The 5,954-nt window shown below is 38.2% G+C and overlaps 1 non-coding gene across 1 annotated transcript; it reads left to right on the forward strand.

The window, feature by feature from the left end:
• The first annotated feature begins 850 nt into the window (after window positions 1–850).
• Window positions 851–957, forward strand: LOC141588905 (small nucleolar RNA R71). Its single transcript, XR_012519871.1, has one exon. It is a non-coding gene; the product is annotated as a small nucleolar RNA R71 (small nucleolar RNA).
• The last annotated feature ends 4,997 nt before the right edge of the window (window positions 958–5,954 follow it).

The following is a 5,954-nucleotide window of genomic DNA, read 5'->3' on the forward strand; positions in this document are numbered from 1 at the left end:
CCGATTCAGGTCTTGGGGGATTACCTTGAGGTGGTAATTGACCCTTTTGTCTTTGAGAGCTAGAAGATGCTAATTGGGTCATTTGAGTTTCCAACATCTTGGTGTGGGCTAGTATGTTGTTGATGGTGATATCTTTGGCTTGGCTATCTTTTTGCATTTGGGTGAAAAATTCTTGTTAGTTCTTTTGCATTTTGAGGACCGCTTTTTGAACATCAAAGCCTTGGTCATTGGTTTGATTGTATGAAGGTTGATTTTGATATTTTTGGCTTTGGTTTTAAAAGGGTCTTTTAGCTTGATTTCTCATTGGAGGTGGGTGTATGTTGGTTGAGGGTTTTGAACATTTTGGCTCTTGTATGAAAGATTTGGATGGAATTTGGTATTCTCATTGTAATAGTTGGAATAAGGGGTGCCACTCTTGTATGCTTGGAAAGCATTCACTTGTTAATTTGTTCCCCTACATTCACTTTAGTGATGTCCTAGAGTTCTACAACTCTCACATACTCCACTTGGAATTGAGGATGATGCCACCATAGCATTAACATGTTGTTTTGGTGATTTGGAAGCTTCATCAAGCTTAGCCATGGACTTCTCAAATTTCAACTTGATGGTGTCAATATGAGCATTTAGTTGAGCAACCAATTGAGTGATGGAATCTACCTCATGCTTTCCTCCTCTAGTTGCCTTTCGAGGCCTACTATATTGGGAATTATGAACCGCCATCTCTTCAATTTTGGCCCATGTTTGATTGTCATTAACTTCGGTAAACATCCCATTGGATCCCATATTGAGAATGTTGCGGGAGTCTTCATATAAACCGTTCCAAAATTGTTGCACAAGGAACCAGTCGCTAAGTCCATGGTGTGAACAAGAACGACAAGTGTCCTTAAATCTCTCCCATGCCTCATAAAATGATTCTTCATCCCTTTGCTTGAACCCGGTGATTTGGGCTCTCAACATATTGGTCTTCTCCGGAGGATAGAATTTCTTGTAGAAAGCAAGTGCTAACTTCTTCCATGAATCAATACCAAGGGTAGCCTTCTCTAGGCTCTTCAACCATTGCTTTGCGGTACAGATCAAAGAAAAAGGAAATAATACCCATCGGATTTGGTCTTGAGTAACTCCGGTTTGAGAAACCGCATCACAATAGTCACAAAAAGTCTTCATAGAATGAGGGTCTTCACTAGGCATCCCTCCAAATTGACTTCTCTCAACTAATTGTATGAATGCGGATTTGGCAATGAAATTACCGGTTAAATGTGGTGGTGTAGGAGTACCATTTGGTAGGTTCTCCTCGGTTGGTACGGAATGTGATGAAAATTTAGGCATTGTGGGTTGATTTTGTGGTGGGTTTTGTATTGGGTTGTCCTCTCCTTCTCTTGCAAAAGGGTTGGTAAACTCAATGTTATTTGGTTGTATGTCCACAATCTCTCCAATACCTATAACTCTTGAAGTTCCTCTAGCAACTCTTCTATTGTTGCTTAAGGTCCTTTCAATTTCAAGATCAGTAGGTAATGGATTACCTTGTGATCTCCTAGTCATGCAAAATATCAAACAACTCGAAAACAGTTAGAACAACCTTGAGGAGTTTGACTTCCCTAAGGTAAAGAAAGACACAACTAAAAACAATTAATGAAAATCAAATCAATTTAACAACGTCCCCGGCAACGGCGCCATTTTTGGTCCGGTTTAAAACTCGTCGTCAAAAGCTACCAACCAAAACAATATTTATAACTTCAGAAACTACTCTTAGTAAAGAGGTAAGTGAAGGTCGGATCCCAAGGGACGGGTATTGATGTAGGATTCTCAATTGTAAATAGCTATGTCTTAGGGTGTCATAATTTAGGTTGAGATGATGTGTAATCTAACCTAATCAACAAAATGAGAGTAAATTAATGAAAGCAAAGCAAAGCAATTAAAAAGGGGTTTGTAAACAAATGATTAAACGCACTAGGGTGTCATTGGTTCATAGGGGATTTATGAGAGTTGATCATACAAACATGTTCTCAATTAGATGCAAGCACTTATTGTTGTGATGGGATCGAGTTAGTGTATATCTTACAATCCCTAAGAAGGTTTGGGTCCCGGAGCCGAATCGATTAGATTGTACAACACCTACAAGTCGACTTAATCCTTCCTATTCAACTTTATGCATGGTCTAATGAGGCTCGAGTTGGTTTATATCTTACAAGCCTCATTAAAAGGATAAGAGATGGGTAAGAAATGAAAGGATTCATAGGCTCGCATTTCATCAAACATAACATGTGCAGAAATTGAAATCACAATAAGCAAGCAAATTAATTATGAAAACATATTAGATTAAGCATAGAACAATCCCCATGTTTGTTTCCCATAATTCCCCATTAAGCCTAGCTTAGGAACTACTCTCTCATGATCAAGTTTAGCATGCTAATAAGGTTGTCAATCATACTAACAAAGCAAAACATGATGAATAAATGAAAGTGATTAACAATAATTAAACAAGGGTAAAGAGAAAATATACCTATGAAGATGATTCCAAATAATAAAGCAAAGAATAATAGAAGTACTTGATGAATGATGGAAGGTTGTCAATCCTCGAAATAAACCCAAATAATCTTCTAATTACCCAAATAAAAGGAAGAACAATAGAGAAATTAAGGAAAGATTAAGATGTGATTAATATTGATAAATGTATTATAACTAAATTAAGAGAGTATTAAGATTTGATTAAGAATTGATTAAGAGAGCATAAGAGTTGATAATAATCTAGGTAGTACAAAGGGGTATTTAAACTAAAGATTAGGTACAAGGATTAGGGTTACTAAGGGCTTAAATGACAATTAAGATCCTAAGAAAACTTGAGGAAATGCTACTCCCGAGGGAAATGCGCGGATCCTCCTTGCTAGTCCTGCCTAGATCCGCTTGTCCCGTGCTGTGGCACGGGTTGTTCTACCTTGTGATCCGCTCTGATCCTGGAGGAGACGCTCGGATCCCTGCTGCATGGTCTGCTCTTCCTGGGGTCAAGCCGCTCAGATCCTGGTGTTCTGGGATGCTCGGATCGTGCTCGGGCCGCTCGGATACTTGGGCAGAGTGATTTTCTTCTTTAGCTTCTTAACAATCCGCAAGGATCGTGTTGGGAATGCAAGGAACTTTTCATCATTGCCCATTTCACTTTATTTATCTACTTAGGCCGTTAGTGTTGGTCTTCTCTTTGATGCTTGGTCATTAGATGAATCCATTTAGCTCCATTTCGCCTCATAAATGTAAGGTTAGCAATCCTTTCCTACCAAGGAGACAAAACCTCAAAGAATATGCAAAATGGGAAACTAAAGATAGTAAATGACCCAAATATGTGCTATAAAGCATAGGAACGAGGTTAATTCGGGGACTAAATGTGCTCAAATATGAGTCACATCAAGTTGTCTGACCATGAGTTGGTGTCGGTCGACCAATTCAGATGATAGCAGCAATACACAGTGACTATCATAATTTAAACCCTATTTCTATATAACATAAACTACGACATTCCCTATTCTCTTTTGTCAGTTCTAAAAACAAAAACTTTCAAATACACACACTTTTAGATCGAGTAAGGGAGAAGAAGGAAGAACACGATTTCGGGATAAGAACGCTTCATTCATACATTGTATTCTTAAGTATGCTTATCGTTATTAATCTATTATTAGTTGTGATTGGAGATGAGACCCAAACCCTAATCGTAGTAATAATAGATATTCGTTCCATTTATCAAGGTATTGTGCGATAATTGATTGCAATCTTATTTTTTTGTAATTATGGCACAGATTCGTAGAGGATCGATTTTAGATCTTGTTTGTCATCATATTGCGGAGTTTGCCAATAAGGTAGGGATATCCTACTCAACTAAGTTCCTTCTATTATTGTTATTTCGTATAATGATGCTTGAAACGGAGTCCGGGAGCCGTGATGGCTGCGTGTGGTTGTTGGGGTCTGTCGACCTATGCCTGTGGTCGATCGACTTAGGCGTATTATGGGAGTGTGGTTACAGCATTGTTTTTATAATCATATGCATGACATTTTGTATTCATTGTTTTATCATTATTGCATATTATATTGTATGTTATTGAGGAGTGGTGACAGGGAGATATGCCATTGTGATTTGTGTGCTGGGCATGGTACCATGGAGCTGTGCCGGTGATACGAAGGTGTGTTTGTATATGAGTATTGGTACAATGACAGGAAGTGTACCATTTGGTATGTGCACATTGCCAGAGAGTTGTGCCATACTTGCTAAAAGGGGTGACGGTTGGCCTGTATGAAACGAGAGACCATCACTCAGTATGTTTATTACAGATGCAGTGGTTATATTCATTTGATCCTTTCTATTGTTCTATCTTATACTTACGCAATACTTCATTTATGCATTTATTTATTTAGTACTTTATTATATCCCTACTCAACCTTTGGTTGACGTGAGTTTGTCTGTTTTAAATTATCACCTATTTCCGGGATGGCCTGTTATGAACCATTCAATAATTTCCGGTTGAATGGGGAGCAGTTAATAAAGCAGGATCAGGTTAGGTGTTATGTTAGGGTGATGGCCAAAGTGGCGCTGAGTTTGTCAGAGTCTAGATGTCACGACTTGATCCTTTCACAGACATACATTATTCTTATTTACTAGTTCCGCTGTTATACATTATTTATCTTTTGGATTTGGAATTTGTAACTGTCAAGTTTGAGACAGAGTTTTAATAAAAATGTAAATTTTTATTTAAAGTACATTTGATTGCTTGACTTTGTTATTCACTACCTCGGTTTACCGAGATGGTAACATGTCCTTTTAGTCGGAAATGCCTTGTTAAGGCTCCTTCCTAAACGGGGGTGTTACACTTTATCTTTCCTAGACCCTAGTTTCCTTCTCAACCGCTTTCCTTTTTTCTCACTTTTTTTATGAAGTACTTCATATCGTAAATTTTTGGGGAAAAAATCTCGACTTTTTTCCCTCTTTGATTTGTTAGTTGGCTAAAGATATGAGCTACTTAAATTTTGGATAAAAATTAGTTTACTTTCCACACACCATGTAATATCCGTGATTTCTAGAAGGTGCTCGATCAAGTAGAGAGTCGTTACTAGGGTGTGTAAAATCTTGCCCGGAGCGGATAAATGGAGCGGTCTGGACGGAATCTAGTGGACCAAAATTGGAATTAAAATTAGGTCCGATCTCCGGTCCAACATTTTTGCCGATTCCAATTTTCAGTCCGGTTCAGATCGAAAGACCGGAATTATTATTATTTTATTTATTTCTTAAAATATTATTAAAAGAAATAATGTGGACCTATGATGCGTGTATTTTATATAAGGTTTTTACCTCATTTTTACCCGTATTTCTTTGTTATTTATGTGGCATCTAGCTACAAATGCCCCCGAATAGTCTGCTTTGGTTTGTCTTGTATAAATTGCAGGTATGAACCAGAAAGGAGCGAAATCAAGCCTGAACTTGTCCTAATCGCATGCATTTTGGAGAACAAGGAATCGGAGCTTGGAATCTGTCACTTAGAGATGCGTGAAGTGGCCTCGGAAGGTGTTAAGGAGTTCACCCGTGCTTATATAGCTTGATCGACCTATTTTGCTACTCATAGTGGTCGATCGAATGCTTTATCCATCAAGAATCACTTGATCGAGCTCTGCCTTTACTCGATCGAGATGGCTACCCTCTGAAGTCTTCGATCGAACGGATTGTCAAGCATTCTCCTTGATCGAGTGGTTTCATTTCACTCGATCGAGAGCCTATGTGTTTTATGTGGGCTTTGAGTTGTTTTCGAGATTTCCTTTTGTAATTAGGATAAATAAGTTATGACGGCAGACAAGATTTTTTTGTTCTTCTTTTTCCTCTCTCCTTTCCTTCGACTCTTTCTCTTACTCTCGGAGAACCTTTGCTCTTAAACCCTAACTTTGGATTTTTCCTTCTTGTAATCAGTACTCTTTATTCTACTCTT

Source organism: Silene latifolia, chromosome 6, assembly GCF_048544455.1.
Source record: "Silene latifolia isolate original U9 population chromosome 6, ASM4854445v1, whole genome shotgun sequence".
In the NCBI taxonomy this organism is placed as follows: Eukaryota; Viridiplantae; Streptophyta; class Magnoliopsida; order Caryophyllales; family Caryophyllaceae; genus Silene; species Silene latifolia.